The 17,785-nt window shown below is 34.2% G+C and overlaps 1 long non-coding RNA gene across 21 annotated transcripts in view; it reads right to left on the bottom strand.

The window, feature by feature from the left end:
* Positions 1 to 17,785, bottom strand: part of LOC144287854 (uncharacterized) — a 353,649-nt gene that overhangs the window by 241,425 nt on the left and 94,439 nt on the right. For 2 of the 21 annotated variants that reach the window (XR_013355635.1, XR_013355650.1), the window contains 2 exons: positions 13,854 to 14,008; positions 12,183 to 12,388 (listed from right to left, as the gene is read on the bottom strand). The exons of 18 other annotated variants lie outside the window; for them this stretch is intronic. This is a non-coding gene — a long non-coding RNA (uncharacterized LOC144287854). Of the gene's footprint in view, positions 1 to 12,180; positions 12,389 to 13,853; positions 14,009 to 17,785 lie in introns of those variants that run through there. One more of the 21 variants, XR_013355642.1, reaches the window with a different exon arrangement.

Here is a 17,785-nt window from a genome sequence, read left to right as displayed (position 1 = left end):
TTTAGAAAATATTTTTTTATAGAAAATGTGATGTGTAGAAATTTTAATGTTTGGGAAAACATTGATTAAAATAATGAAATGATTAAATATCTTAAATCATATACTAACATAACTTGAAATAAAGATTAGAAGGCAGTTCAATAAGAACGGAATAAGAAGTGTTGATTAAAGTAATGACATGATTAAGTATCTAAAATCATACAGCAACATTACTTGAAATGAAATAAAATATTAGAAAGCAGTTCAATAAGACCTGAATAAGAAATGTAAATAAAATAAAGCCTTTCTTCCTACAGAGAAGATTTGAACATGCATAAGCTACAAGTGGTGAGAGGGGTAATCTTTAAGAAAGTATTGTAAGTAATGCAGTGTAAAGGGAAAAGAGATCAAATTAATTAAGTGAAAGAATCTATCCCCACACAGAATTGTGGCTTTATGTACCAATAATTGATGTAACTGAATAATACAAATCAACAAATTAAGCAGAAGTATTAAGTAAAGATATAGTAAAACAAGAAGTTTGTGAGCAAGGAAGCTAGTTCACACATTATTTTCAAGACAAATTAATGAAAATATATCATAGCACTTGCTCATGTCCTGGTAGAAACTAAACCAGCAATAAGAGAAGAAAGTCACTATAATGGTGGAGTAAGGTGAGCAGGTGGAAAGTCAAATGATTACTGGGAAAGCATACAAAGTATCTCTTGGGCTTTTCAAAAGTTATGGAAAACTGAAACAATCATAGCTATGCATTTTTATGTGCCTGTTAATCAATGATCTCTTTTATCTGCCTTATTTTACAGTATAGTTCATACTCATTATTTATGTCTAATATAATCTATCAGCAAGCAATCTTGCCCTAACTACTGCCAGGGAAGTTTTGAATTTTAAATGGCTCATGGTATACCATCAGTTAACCAACTGGTCCTTATCCTTATCTTGACCAAGACTCCCTAACAATCTTCGAAGAATCACTAGAGAGAAGAACATTGTCCCCGTCTACTTGTAAATTAACTCTGCCCTACTCAATCCATCATGCTGACTCTGTTTCTGAATTATCATTTTTTCCTACATATTTTGCATTTGTGGAGGAAGACCTTCCTCTGCCCTATGGTCCCTCTAACTGGACCTAGAATCAAATCACAGTGAGACAGATTAACAGGAGAAAATCAAATTTAATAAGTTTATGTATGAGGAATTCACACAGATACGGAATTCCAAAGACAATGAGACAACAGGAAGCTTGGATGAGCTAAGGAGAGGGGTAGAGGCCTGAGGATACAAAGCAGAGAAAGCTCATTTGCAAGAAGGTAACAGATGTTTAGAAAAACAGGATTCCTCAATAGGCAAGTAGAGATGAGAGGGAGGCAGATAGGTTTTTCTGCATCTGCTGGGTTTTGGTTACTTTTAACTCAAAATGATATTTATTTCAAAGTGGTCCAGCTTGGGATAACTTGCTCTGTACCTTTACACATTATTTATAGAACAAAATAAATAATAGAACACATCCTAATTATTTGTACCTTCCAATGGTGTGCAGACATTGCTTTAAAGATATATTAAGTTTACAAAAAATGTTCAAGCACATTGGTTTCATGCCCCAATTTAATTGCTCTTTCAAATCACTTTCACCATAGAAATATGAACCATATTAGTTGATTCGACATACAACTAAATGATTTTTTAAAGATTTCTTTTAAATAAAAAATATTTTATTTATTTGTTTTTATTTTTTTATTTATTTGAGAGAGAGAGAAAAAAAGCAGGGGTGTGGAGAGGCAGAGGGAAAGAATCTCAAGCCAACTCCTCACTGAGCTTGGACCCCACCTCAGGACCCTGAGATAGAGATCTAAGCTGAAACCAAGGGTCAGCTGAGCCACCCAGGTGCCCCAAGATTGATTGATTGATGTGAGAGAGCCAGAGAGGGAGAGTAGGTTCACTTGGAAGGGGTGGGGAAGGGCAGAGGGAGAGACATAATCCCAAGCAGACTCCTCACTGAGCATAGAGCCTAATGCAAGGCTGGATCCCACGGCCCTGAAATCATGACCTGGAAAGAAAACTAAGAGTTGGATGCTCAATAGACTGAGGCACCCAGGTGCTTCTATAAGTAAACAATTGTTAACTAATTTTATTTCTTTGGCTAATCAGCTTCCATAAGAAGAATAGGCTAGGGTATTTAAATTCAATCACCCAGTTCATTTGATCATCATAGAATATAAACATTTTGTTAAATCAATCAAATTAATTTTACCAATTACAACAGAAATACACACAAATAGCATTTAACAATTATAAGTTGGACTAAAATCATTGCAAAACACATTATTTTGAATCACATTAGTATTTTTTGGCTTTCCAAACAAGAGGAGTCCTTGCTCATAATACATATTATCCTGCATTGGAGAATAAATTAATAAACTCAGTTAAAACTAGATATTAAGTCTCTTTGGACATAGCCATATGTACTGTATACACTGCCTTGTTATACTGAAATGGATTTCTATATGGGCTTCCTGCCAACTATGGTCTGACCAAGATCCTGACAGAGCAATCTGTAGCTGCTTTTCATCACTGATGATCTTGTTAGTAAATAGAACAATTGTTAATTATATTGTCAGCTTGTGACAAAATTATGTGATACATTATTTTTCCTACTGATAAATGTATCTTTTGAATGTTTGTATGGTTACTTATGTCCCTGTGGGACAACTTCCAAATAGTGAATAAAGGCGTCAACTTGGCTTCTATCTCCTAATATTTATTTAAGATTAATTTATTTATTCATGAGAGACACAGAAAGAGAGAGAGAGAGGCAGAGACACAGTCAGGGAGCCCGATGTGAGACTCCATCCTGGGACTCCAAGATCACTCTCTGAGCCAAAGGCAGGAGCTCAACCACTGAGCCACCCAGGCATCCCTATCTCCTAAATTTTAATGCCATGAAGATGATTATATGATTTTCTCTTTCTATTTGATTCTCTTTCCAATGACATAAAGTTTACCATTAGCAAACACCTCACACTTTCATCAATTCAGTAGCTACTGCCCAAGAATCACTAAAAATCTACATCATTACATTATTGCTATCTAATTCTTCTTAATGCTTCAGAAAGTGATCTTAATTATGCCCATTATGTGAATCTGTTTTTTCCTTTTCCATTTAAAAAAAAGCAAGCATCAATTATTTGTGATGCAATTGCTTTTCAGACCAAGTACCAATTAACCATCTTGGATCACCTTCTGTAAACCAAGTTTACTGCTTGGCATCATCCAATAAAAAGTAACTCCTGAGGAAGACCTAACGCTGACCCAGCCAAAAGGATAGTGACCACCAATTCATTTAGTCCTTGGTACTCCAGTGGTCACTGATGTTGCATATTCTTCAATACATTGTTTCCACTTAATGAGAGAAATTTACATTTCCATTCACGTGGGAATGGAATTTGTTATAACCCAAGACATGAGGGTTATAACAGTTTACAATATGTATATTCTTTTATAATAGAAGATGTTTCAATGAAAACTCAATAACAAGCCAACAAATCTCATTCAAATGGCAGTGTTTTGAAACTGCATCAAATTCTAGCAGTAGATGGTGAGTGCCAATAACAGGCTTTTCCCAGAGGCTCCTGTAACTGTGACGTATGTAACAGACATTTCCTGTAATTAGTTCTGGCTAATTAATTAGCTGAAATTTCCTGATTGCCATTCCCCTCCCAACCCCCCAGGTATCCTATATTGTCTTAAATTAACTACTTGAATGGGTTTAGGCATTTCTAAAGGCTCCCATTTTGCATCATATTAAACAGGATGAAGAGCAGATTAGCATTATTTCCCTTTTCCCAGCTGTTTGGTAAAGAAATACTTCCCCATTCAGACATGCCATGCATTTTAATAATATATTTTGATAAGGGTCAGGCAACAGTTGTATGAAGCTTTCCTTTAAGAATCCTCCTTTGAGATATATTTTCATCTTTAAATTATCTACACTTGTACTACCACATCCCCCAAATTAACTATATCATCTTTTAAACATTCATTAGCAGGTTTAGAAATAGCTTTTCTTTAATGTAAACTTGCTAAAGGGCACCTTGGTGGCTCTGTCAGTTAAGCTTCAGACTCTGATTTAGGTTCAGATCCTGACCCCAAGGTCCAGAGATAGAGCCCTGTGTTGGGCTCTGCACTGAGCTTGGAGCTGGCTTGATTCTCTCTCTCTCTCTCCCTCTGCCCCTCCCTCTGCTCTCCTCTCCCTCTCTATAAATGAATGAATGAAAGAATGAATGATGCTCGAAATTATCTGGGCTTCCTGACTTGTTATTTTTAACAATTCTGGAATATACACACCCTACTATTTTTTAAAAATACCATCTCCTACTAATTCTCTATATACTTTTTCTAGTAATCTGATTAGACATTTAAAATCCTCTGGGCCTTTGCCTCTCTGTTTAATAGTTACAATTTTATTCTTTATGATTTGCATCATTGTGTTTAACTTCTTTATGTTACCTTTTTTACATAAGCATCCTTATGTTTAATTTTTTTCAATAGTCAGGTTTTCTAATTTCAGTTAAATTTGTGGTCAACCTCCAGGTTGAGCCATGTATTTAGTGTCTAATCTTTCTTATAGTTCTAATTTCTAAAAATTTGATATTCTCTTTGTCATATTTTTAATTTCTAAAAATTTGATATTCTCTTTGTCATATTTTTAATTTCTAGAAATGTATTTGATGTCATTAAAGTTCTGCCTTGTTATTTGTTTGACAGTATGTTGTATCATCGTCACATTTCTGATGTTCAGTTTTATTTTTTTGAACATATTGCACATGTGTATTTTATCTTTTAAGTAAGCTCCATGAGCAGCAGGGAGCCCAATTGTGGGGCTTGAACTGACAACCCCGAGATCAAGACCTGAGCTGATATCAAGAGTCAGATGCCAAAAAAAAAAAAAAAACAACAACAACAACAACAAAAACAAAACAAAATGAGTCAGATGCCTGACTCAGCCACCCAGACCCCCCCCATGCATGTGTATTTAATGCAGTATCCAAATTTTCCCATTACATTTTTTCTTTGGCAGTCTGATTTTGCTCTATGCTCATAAATCTATGCTTTATATTATTTCTGATGTTTGGACATGATTGCTTTTACATAAATTCTTAAATTTACTTTTTATTATATAATGCTTCAGTCAGTAGTGCTTAAAAATGGGAATATATTGTATCTCAAAAAATTATTTGTGTTTACTGTTGCAAATTACATGAAGTATTTATAAGTTTAATCCATTTAAACCAGAACCTTCACTTTGAAATTTAGGTTTCAGATCATTTTAGGTTTACTCAGGTGAATCTAAGTTTGTAATTATGAATTTGCAGGGGAATTTTTATTCTCTTCCCTACTTCCACCTAGAAAAAGGTAGTTATGGCCCTTTGGTGGAGTGTTTGTTTTCCTAATTTATCCATGAAATATGTTCACCTTTAGAATTGTTGGATTATGGGTCATTTACTTGAGTGCTAGGCTTCATCTGTTTACCCATGCAACACCTCTTACACCATCTGTACTTTGCATTAAGTGTAGTTTCAAGGGCAGCGGAGATTTGCAGATAACCCAGGTTCAGTGTCCACACACCTCTGAAGTTGCAATTCATTCTGTTTCTGGTTTCTAAGAAGTTCTTATATTTTTCTACCAACTGGTCAGGATTTTTTTCCTGGACAGGAATTTTTAAAATATATAATTAGCTAACATTGTGAATGTTTTCTTCTGGAATAATTTTCCTTTGATATTTCTCATGTACCATATTCCAAAAACTAAGCAGCACTTATTGTCATTCCTGAAAGAAGCAGTCTTTAGAATACTGTATTGCGTATGTCATTTTAAATTATGGGCTACTGCATTATAGGGCATTTCACAATAGTGTATTTATTTGAATTGCAAACATAGATAGTAGAAAACATTGTCAGTTAGGACCCGGAAATGCTGAAAATAGTACATCTTTTATTTCAGTAATCTCAAACATTCATTTCCTGCTTTGTGGTGTAGGGACCCAGGGTTTCCTACAAGATGGCATAAAGCTTACTTTGAGTTAAAGGTAACCAAAACCCAGCAGATGAAGGAAAAGCTCTCTGCCTCCCCCTCATCTACCTAAATTTACATTGGAAAGGAGAGCCTGTAACAAGACTATTAAGAGACTCCTTTACCTAAGGAATTTACCTGCCTAATAGGGCAATCTTGCTTTTCACCTTCATCTCCTTTCACCTTCTTGCTAATGAGCTTTCTCTCCTTTGTATCCTCAGGCCCCTACCCCTCTCCTTAGCTCATCCAAGCTTCCCGTTGTCTCATTGTCTTTGGAATTCCATATCTGTGTGAATTCCCCATACATAAACCTATTAAATTTGATTTTCTCCTGTTAATCTGTCTCACTGCAATTTGATTCTAGGTCCAGCTAGAAGGACCATAGGCAGAAGAAGGTTTCCTCCCTGACAATGACAGGTGCGTTTCTGCATTGTACAAATGGAATTCAAAGTAAAACCTAAAACTTACAGCTTTTCTTTTGGAGGTTTTCCATGATCATCAAGGGGGAAAAAAAAAGTAAGTATATCTGAAACCAATACATTTAAGTTAACAAATGCCAGGCCAGGCCATTATGCCCTAAGAAAACTCTATTGACTTGATTGATTTATAAACCTGTTTTAGAGATAGTTGGCCCAGAACCAATAAAACCAATTAAGATGAATAGACCATGAAGAAAGAATTGTTGCAGTTGAACAGAAAGAACCCAGTAAAGGAATCTCTGTGAGGACACACCCAGAGATTTTCTTCATTGTTCATGCTTGCTCTGCCATTTTTTGAACACGCCTTCCATGAAATTACATGATTCTTCAATGTACATGTCCAGAAAGGGTGCTACCTCCCCTCATCTCTATAGCCAATCAGCATATTTCACATCCTGACTCCTGACCTGTAAATAAATCTAATCCAACAGAGATGGAGATTTGAGAAAAGTTCTCCATTCCCCTGGCTTGGTGCTCTGAAATAAAACTCTTTTTTTCTGCTGCAAAAACCAAGGTCATTGTTTGACTTACTGTGAGCATTCAATGATCTGTTGTCTGATAATTTGTCTTCTTTACACCAATATTGTTTATGATATGGATTTATCACACATATATTTATCATAAAAATAATCATATATAACATAAATATATATCAAACATATACATATATTTATCATAAAAGTCATTATATACTAGGTGCTTAAATATTCTCTTTACTTTGCTAAACTCTTAAGCAGCAAGCATAGTGTTGGCACAAAACAGATATATGCTTTGTAGCTCTAGTTATAAACTTTAGCAAATAGCCACAATATAAAGTAAGATATTGTGTAACTATAATCCCTTAAAACTTCCATGTTTATATATTAATAATTTTTCATTATATTTGCTTAGTGGTATAGTAAAATATTTAGGAATGGTGACTTCATATATCAAATGCACTATAAAGTATTTTAACTACAATAATTTTTACAATATTAATTAAATTTAAAAAATCCCTGATATGTGAAAAATTGTCCCACTATTTTTATATATTGCTGATAAATTAATACTCAAAATGCTAATCCTCTATAGTCAAGCTATATTGAATATGTGCTATTCATAGGCTTTTAAAATTTATTAAGATCCTTATTACAAATGAGGAAATATAAAATTAATTTTGTTCCAGGAGATGATTTATAGCAATGTGTTATTTTTATGGTGACTAACATATACACTCTTTACTGAACAAATTGAAGAAAGAAAACTGCAGATAAAATTGTCACTTAGATAAAGCGTTTGCAATGAGTTTTTGTGTGTACTAGAAAACTGTTTTATATATGCCTGTCATAATGCTGTGTTTGCAGTTCAGTAAATATATGGCTTAAGCCAAATAACTGTGTCAGCAGTTGATTACAGATCAATATGTTCACAGCACTGCTGAGTGCTGAATTAAGAGGAAAAAGTTCTGTTTTAGAGACAAATAGCATTGATGATTCAAGAAAATTGTTTTCTTCAGTATACACTTCTGATATTACATAAAACAAGAGTAGGATATAGGTTACAATAACTGTTTTTAAAGCACTGCTCGAATAACTAGTTATAAAATTTTACTTGATTAAATTATCATATCAAATATATTAAAATATAGTTTTATGGAGTATCCTTAAGTTATAATCATCCACCAAAGATGTAGGTCAAAATGTAATTTCTTAATAATGTTACTTATGATTTTATGATTTTAAAAATTTTTTGAGGTTTTCCAATGCTAATATACAGAAATAACAATGTAATGAATTTAACAATGGGTGTAAAATATTTCTTGTACCACACCATATTCTGATGATGAAACTAGCTCGGCTTCTTAAAGTTTTCATGAAAGGAGAAAGATTCTTTGAAACTTTATTGAACTTTCACCTTTTACATATTACATGAATTATATGAATAAACCATAGAATTCTAGGTTAATTTTGGAATCATAATATATTTAAATAAATACTGAAAATATTTTAAATAGCATGTATTATGTTAGTATTTAAGTATTCCTTCATAAATTATTTACAGCTATGAATATAGGGTTTTTTCCTAATGACTTTAAAGGAAAAATTTTCTCATAACAATAGGTCTTTCATTATTGAAATTCTCTGCAGTTATACAGCTTCCTGACTCTTCATGATAACCTAATGAAGTTTATAAATTATGCACGAAGTCACTTTACTCTCAAAATGAGTGAGAGACTTTGGAATCATTACCATAATCTTTAAAAGTAGAGAAACTTGTGCCTGGCTGGCTCATTCCATAGAACACACAACTCTTCATTTCAGGGTGGTGAGTTCAAGCCCCACACTGGGCATGGAGTCTACTTAAAAACATTCTTGAAACACTGAAATTTTTTTTCAAGCTTAGAAATGCTTAAACCTATCTCATTGAATAGTCTAACCATTCTCCTCTTAGTGCCTTGTCATCATCTCACTTGGGTCCCCAATGCTCTGGGTCCCAGAAGACTCTGTCTTTCCCTAACTGATAGAAATCTCCTCTTTCATTTTTTTAATAGAAGTATAATTGATATACAATGTTACATTTGTTTCATGTGTACATCATAGTGATTCAAAAATTTTATACATTATGCTATGCTTACCACAAGTGTAACTGCTATCTGTCACCATACCAGTGGAGATTTGCCAGTCCTGAGGAGGTCAGAAATAACTGAACATATACATGATAAAGCCTTAGATCCTTACTAAACACTGTTTTCACAAGAGCTCTGCTTTTGAATACAAACTGCAAAGCCTAAAAGAAGAATTGCATGTTTCAAGTTTTCCATGCCATTATTTTTTATGTATAATTTATTTTATATTAATAAACTATTCCTTGCTGTTCACATTATTATTGGCTAAATGTTAGGTCATAGAAGATGTGATTCTTGCAATGCAATAATTAAAAAGTGCAACTTTTCTAACAATTCTCATTCTCATCCTCATCATCAGGTCCCTTAAAAATCCACGCACAAATGAACATTTCTAAAAATATTAAACCTAATGGTTATACCTTTCAAAGAATTTATTAAATAATGATACTGATGTCATAAAAATACAAAGCCAAAATGCTAATCAAAGCCAATACTAATCATAAGTTTGGGCTCTAGGTATAATATAAATAATACATCTGGACACTGTAATTAAAAATAACATACACTTTAAAGTCTGTAACATATTTAATAATTCAAGACTAATATATCTTTGTCCTAAAATTCCTAAAGATGAAAAACCAATGAGAATTTTTGAGCAGCAATTTTTTGCTCAAATACAGGATTTTTTGTTTCTTTTATTTTTTTTTATTTAGCGAGAGAGAGAGAGAGAGAGAGGGAGACAGACTGCACAGTAGGGTAGAGGCAAAGGAAGACGAATCTTAAGCAGGATGCATACTCAGCACAGAGCCTGACATGGGGCTTGATTTTATGACCCTAAGATCACAATCTGAGCCAAAACCAGGAGTTGGACATTTTACCAACTGAGCCATCCAGGTGCTCCTCAAATACAGTTTTTAAAGGCTACTTATGTTTAATCGGAATAGTGGATGGTTAAAGATGGGATATTATTGGGGCTAACTTTATTGTTGCTAAAGCTAGTGTTAGTTGTGAATATCTGACAGAAGTTTTACTCACAGACTTTGGGAAATTTATAAAAGAGCTAACAGAAATGGAATATACATCCTTTGCTATAAGGAATAAAGGTTCACTTATATAATGAGTATGGTTGAGTAAATTAACCAAAGCTACCTGGAAATCTTAAACAAAATAAAAACAATAAAACCCTCCTGCTTTATTGTTTTGGTGTGATTTCTTTCTCAGATTTAACAGCTCAAATTCCCAAAAAATAAATTTTTAAAATACACAGGTAGAGAAACCCTCACAGTACTATATATCATTGTGAAATTTTGTATCAATAAGCATAAAGAGACACTCAATAGAGAAAAAGAAGTAACCTAAAAAATAACAAATATGATACCAGCCTTGAGCTTCTCACTATTAATGCAGAGTATTAAGTACCAATAAGTAATAGCTTAAAATTCAGAACAATTGTGTTAAGTTTAGAATCCTGTGTTTTGTCACACTACTAGTGCCTTGTGAAATCTAAGTGAAGACATTTTTAGACAATGCTTGAGTTCTCTTGGAACTGTCACTTGAAGAGATGCTTAACTAAAATGTAAAAGTTAACTATGAAAGGCTAATGCATGGAATGTAGGAATTAAAGGACCAAACCAGATAAAGTATTAAGAGTAGCCCTGGTATAACAGCAGTGTTCTGGGATGAAAACAGTGGATCTAGAGTGCAGGAGCATAGTAATGTCCTTCCAGATTACTATATTCAAATATTTTTAAAGGCACTGTTTTTGCGATATCAGGAGAAAAATATATTAAAATATTGTTCTCTAAATATAAAAATACAAAAAGATGTTACAAATTCACTTTAAAATAATTTCTGAATCATGCTTAACAAATGAATCACTGCACACAGATGGTTTTCATTGTTAAGAGAAAAATCATGTATTGTTTGCTAGTTACAAAAAAATCACCTATGAAGTTTGTAAAATGTACTCTATACAGATACCTCGCCCATAAATTAAACAGTTGTTTTTGTGTGTTGAGCATGACAAATTTCATTAAGTTTTACAGATGGGAAAGGAAGATCACAGCAATTACATTCTAGATATTTGCCCAACTGATTTACAACATATGCATATAAAACAAAATCCAAAAAACAACAAAAATACCCCTAAAAATAAACAACAACAACAACAAAAAACCCCTGCATACAAATGATTATAGAAATATCATTCATACTCCTCAAAAACCTGAAGCCAACCAGGGTATCCTTGAATAGGTGAACAGATTAACAAACTGAAGTACATTCATACAACTGAATATTATACCAAAATAAAAATAAATTAGTTCTAAAGCCACATTAGAAGACATGGACGAATCTTAAATTCATATTGCCATGTGAAAGAAGACAGTTTACAAAGGCTACACTATAAATGATACCAGTTTTAAGACATACTGGAAAAGGCCAAACTACAGCAAGGATAAAAATGTCGATGATTCCCAAGGATTTAGGGGTTTTTATGGCCTGTGTCTCCCAAAATTCATGTTGAAGCCCTTAACTCATAGTACCTTAGTATGAAACTGTAGTGTAAGGCCTTTTTACCAAAGTTAAAATAAGGCTTTTAGAGTGGGTCCTACTCCAATTCGATTGGTGTCCTTATCAGAGAAGAGGACACCCACAAATACGAGTGCAAACTCCGAGAGAAGACCATGTAAAGAGGTAGTAAGAAAATGGCCATCTGAAAACCAAGGACAGTGGCCTCAGAGGAAACCAGTTGTGCTGGAACCGGGATCCTTGGAGTTCAAACTTCTAAAGCATGAGAAAATAAACTGCCATTTAAAAAAATTATTTATTCATGAGAGACACAGAGAGAGAGAGGCAGAGACAGAAGCAGACTTCATGTAGGAAGCCCGATGTGGGACTCGATCCTAGGACTTCAGGATCATGACCTGAGACAAAGGCAGATGCCCAATCTCTGAGCCACCCAGGCATCTCCCGAAATTGACATTTTTAAAAAATATTTTATTTATTTATTTATTTATTTATTTATTTATTTATTTATTTATTTATAGAGACATGGCAGAGACAGAGGCAGAGGGAGAAGCAGGCTCCATGCAGGGAGCCTGACGTGGGATTCCATCCCGGGTCTCCAGGATCAAACTCTGGACTGAAGGCAGCGCTAAAACTCTGAACCATCTGGGCTGCCCCAAAATTGCCATTTTTAAAACCATTTAGTCTGTGGTATTTTGTTGTGGTAGTCCTGGAAAAGTAAAACAAGGGAAGTAGGGGTCATTGAATGATTGAGACACAGTCAATATTTTATAGTGTTAAAACTATCCTACATGATATTGCAGTATAAATTAACACTATGCTAGTTAATAAAGATATGCTCCCTACAAAGGGATGGGCTAATGATTATGATAACACTATCCATTAACACTGCAATTGAAACAACTGAGTACATTGAAGGTGGAAAGTAGGAGCCATATTTCTCACTGCTAAAATGAGAGATTAGAATGGGGATAAGCAAGTAGAGAAGGCTGTAAAGCCCAAGTGCTAATGGATTAGTGTTGGAGACAGCAGTATAAAGTCATTTTAGCTTAATGTATTTTAAAATATTATACATATATAATTATGTATGTATACATGTTTGTTTATATTTTTATATTTATGTTTAATTATATATTCACAAATATAGATGTGCATTTATGGATACATACAGAATTATAGATATTTGCGTATATTCATGTTAGTATGCAATTTAAAAATTTCATTAACCTGTGATCAAGAGATACATTTTGCTTCAACTATATTATTCATCAATGTCTGGATAAATTTAGATAATGTCTAGAGAAATATGCTTTGGCAATGCATTTGTTTTTATTTTTAAAGTGAGAAAATATATACGACTATTACATCTTTAGTGCTCCTTTCAGTTTGACAAACTTTAGGACAGGCTTCTCCTGACTGGATGCCCCTGACCTCTTTTTATTGGAGCATTTACTTTAGAAAAGTTATAATTGCAAACCCTTTCACTATCTGTTTGAGATGTAAATCTTTTTAAAAGTCTCTTGCCAATCTTACAACCCACAGCTATCTTTTTCAGACTTGGGGACCAGCTTTTTAGAATGCAATTTTCAAGGGAGATAGCACTACTCTCTCTCAACTTGCGGGGGGCGGGGGTGCGCTTAGGAGTCTAATCTTCCTCAAATTGTAAAATCATCTCTGGTCAGGAAGAAATGAGAATTTACTTTTTCTTGGATAAAGCCAACTAGTAAACAGAGATGGCCTTTGGTAACCCCCCTACTCTGGCACTTAAAAATAAAATAAATAAAAAATAAAACTTTTATCCCTCCTAGTAAAGTTCAGACTAAGTTCTGCTCGTTTTCCTCTGATGCAGTAATTTTTTTTTGATAGTCACAGAGAGAGAGAGGCAAAGACACAGGCAGAGGGAGAAGCAGGCTCCATGCACCGGGAGCCCGACGTGGGACTCGATCCCGGGTCTCCAGGATTGCGCCCTGGGCCAAAGGCAGGCGCTAAATTGCCTGTTTGTCCTTGCAATTTTTACAGTGACATACATTTTCATTTTTAATGTTTAAAATAAAACATCTATTATCAAAATAGAAAACAGAGAAGAGTGCTGTATGAGGAGAGGCTGAAGGCTGGTCACCTGAATGCAGGAGAATTTCAAAAATAATGTTCTTATTCTGACATTTTGGATATACCTGTCATGTCTCCTTAGCCTTCTCTTGGCCTTAACACTTTTCTGAGACTTTCTTTGTTTTTGATGGCCTTGTAAGTTTTAGAAGTCCCGTTCTTTCATTTATTTTGTAGATTCTCCTTCTAATGAGATTTCTTTGATATTTTTCTTATGTTCAAACTAGGTTTAACATAAGAAGAAAGACAACAGAGATGAGTGTCATTTTAATCACATCATATCAAGAATATATGTTATCAACATGACTTAAAACTGTTAATATGAAGGATAATCACCTGGCTGAGATAGTGTTTGTCAGGTTTCTGGACCATAAACTAATTCTTGTTTTCTGTTTCCATATTGTACCCTTTGTAAGGAAATCTTTAGGTGCATAATAGCCTGAGCTATTATGAGCAACAGAGTATCTACACAAATTATTTGGAATTTTTTAGTGCAGTACAGCTATCTCTTCTCCCTAATTATATCATATGAACTCATAAATATTTACACTACATTATAATCCAATATTTCTTAATTCTATTTTGCTCAAAAAGTAGACTTTTTCAGTTGCCTCCTCTGTCCCTTTGATATACTTCAATCATTATATGTGTCTGAAAGAGAGAGAGAAAAAAAATGGCAGAAAAAACATATTCTTTCATGTCACTATACGATGGTCCAGGCTCATCATGTGCATTTTCTGCACCAATTCTACTATTGGCCAATTTTCCAAGGAACACACTGATTCCTTTCTTTAAAGAATGGTATTAGAGGAGTGCCTGGGTGATTCAGTTGCTTGGTGATTCAACTTTTGGTTTTGGCTCAGGTCATGATCTCAGGGTCCTGGGGGATAAGAGCCCTGTGTTAGGCTCTCTGCTCAGCAGTGAATTTGCTTGAGATTATCTCTCTCCCTCCCCCTGCTTGTGCTCTCTTTCATTTTTTCTCTCTCTAAAAGTAAATTAAAATTTAAAAAAAAAATAAAAAAAAAAGAATGATACTAGACATTGAGATCTAAGTACTAGGTTTGCTCATTGCCACTGGGGTTTTATTACTTATGGGTCTTTGTAGCTAACAGAACAAATAAATATATGTATGTATTATTATTTTAATGCCCATGGGATCAGTGCTAATGCCACTTCATTCATTCCTGATAGTTGGTCATTTCTGTCTTTCTTTTTCCCTTTGATTTATGCCTCATATAAGACAATTCCTTGCTTAAGCCAAGGAATCAGATTGCTTTCCTAATTTTTTCAAGAAGTTGTATAGTATTAGATTTTTTTAAAAGATTTTATTCATTTATTCATGACAGACACAGAGAGAGAGGCAGAGACATAGGCAGAGAAAGAAGCAGGCTCTTCATGGGGAGCCCAATTTGAGACTTAATCCCAGACCCCAGGATCACACCCTGAGCTAAAGGCAGATGCTCAAACACTGAGACACCCAGGCGTACCTAGTATTAGGTTTTATATTTAGATATATTTCCCAGTTAAAGTTAATTTTCATATTTGATGCAAAGTCTGTGGTAAAATTAATTTTTTTGCATGTACAACTTATGTAGCATAAATTGTTGAAAAACTCCCAACTGAATTGCCTTATAACTTTTGTACAAAAATCAAGTGATCACCTATTCTATATTCTATTTCTGATCTTTTGTTCTATTCCTCTGATCCATGTGTCTATGGATTAACTAATATGTCACTATTTGATTACTATATGTAGTAAGCCCAAAATAAGGCACTTGAATACACATTTGTTTTTCTCTTAAAAATTATTTAGATGATTTTACATCCTTGTGTTTGGACATAGATTTTATTTATTTTTAATTTGAAGAGTTTATTTGAACAGATATTTATTCAACTTGGGCTGTGACAAATCAGAAGTGGTTGAGTGCACTCCACCAACAAAAGCTCAGGGAGAGACTTTTATAATGAAAAGATGAAGTAAGGAAATTATTGATTGACTAAAACTTAAAGCCTAGTTGGCTGTTTGTGATTGGTTATTTCTATGCATTTTGATTTTGTAACCTTGGCGCATTTATGGGTTTAGTTTTTGGTTTGTTTACATATGCTGCCACAGCATTAGAGCTACATCAGTCTAATGTAGAGCAACATCAGCCTTCTTGTTTAATTTAACAATTCTTTAATTTTGATCATCCTCTCATATAGGAGAAATTAATAAAAAAAAATTTGTATTAGCACTCTCAGTTACTACCAGATAAAAATTGTTCTTGTCACATTGTAAAATTCATAGGTTATATTGTCAGATCCCTGGAAGAATTATTTTTTGCCATTCATATCATTGTCCATTTGTTTTTGTTTCTCAAAGCAGAGTGAGACCATCTATATACTGCTAGTGGCTGTGAACATGAAGAACTCTGAGAGAATATAGCACCCCAGGAGAATATGATGTTGACTATTAGGAGGATAACACCAAGAGACTGAAGTATAATTCCTTAGCCAAGGCCTTTATGAATCAAACCAGTTAATATTAAATAAATCAAAGAATGCTCCTGAAGGGACATCAATCTGTTTTAGTCAATTGGCTTTTTTGGTTAATTTATTTTATTTGCTAAAATACCAGAGGTGTTGATCCCAGAATAGCAAGAAGTATTTGCTATGGCACAGACTCCTTCTTGTTCAGTCAATAAGTAATCTAAAGAATTTATATTATCTAAGATCACCTTAGCAAGACAATCTAGGGATTTTTCTAGATTTATGCATTTATGGTCTGCAGTAGATTCAGCAGTATGTGCTTGAGTTAAGAAGCATTGTCTTCTTGTATATTAACAGAGAAAAAAAGCAAGTAGCAAATAGACAAAAGGAATAAAGGTTTGGAGATGAAGATCTTGATCCATGATCCTGTGAGAACTGTGTATCACCAGATGCTGTTTGATTCTGAGAGAAGCCTCCATAGTCAATTTTCATTTTAGATCTTGGTGAGCAGCTCCAAGATCTTGGAGGAGCCATTTTTAATGGAAGGATATGGTCCCAAGTTTTAGTGGAGAGAAGGGATCAATAACGAATGTTTTTCCTGCCAATCTGATTTTGGTAAAGAAGGAACAGAATGAAACATCACCTTCCTTCCTCTCTTGACCAAACACCACAGATGGGAGAAATGACTTTAGAAGGAATTCTAACCCTTTGCTGTCTCCTGCCAATTTTCCTAAGATGCAGTCTGTGGATTCCAGAGTGAGTGAAGTATAACAGCAGGTCTCATTCTGGTCACCAGAAACCGTACAAGAGAAAAAATATTTTTCCTCTTACCTAAATAGTGAGTATCTGGCTGAGACCCCTTTTTGTCTATAATACCTTATATATAGATAAGCTTATCTAGGTTAGAAGTTCTCCACTGTGGCCACTGTAATTCAGGATTATCTTTGCTAAGGTTAATCTACTTGTTCCACCTTAAAACTCGATTTTATTCACCAGAGGTCTCACACTTGACTCAGTCCAGTTAAGTGAAACAGCCTGACCCAGCTCCAGTCTGGTTTCATCAGATCCAGTCTAACCCCAGACTTGGTCTGGTTTTTCAGTTGGATCCAGTCCAACTCCATTTTCCAGACTCAGTCATGAAAATGAAATGATCAATTAAAGCCCATCATCCAGAAACTGCAGAATTAGGATCCAGGATCCCAGAGGGACTTATCTGAGACTGTGAGAGGTAGTGAGAAAGCAGTGAGCTCGAGGGTTTCGACAGATACCTACACTCGGTTGCTCATTTCTTCTGACACCAACTGCTAAATGACAAACAGAAGCCTATTAATTTTTTTAAGAATTTATTTAAACAAAATTTAATTTGAATCAGGCAGCGCCGTAACAGAAGTTGTTAGAAGCGCTCTCTGAATATAAACTTTAGAATCAGCATCTATTAGAGTTGTCCAAAAAAGAAAGAAAGAAGAAAGAAAAAAAGAAGAAAGAAGAAAGAAAGAAAGAAAGAAAGAAAGAAAGAAAGAAAGAAAGAAAG

This window comes from Canis aureus, chromosome 17 (assembly GCF_053574225.1).
Source record: "Canis aureus isolate CA01 chromosome 17, VMU_Caureus_v.1.0, whole genome shotgun sequence".
In the NCBI taxonomy this organism is placed as follows: Eukaryota; Metazoa; Chordata; class Mammalia; order Carnivora; family Canidae; genus Canis; species Canis aureus.
The sequence above is the reverse complement of the archived record's forward strand: the minus strand, read 5'-3'. Positions and strand labels throughout refer to the sequence as shown.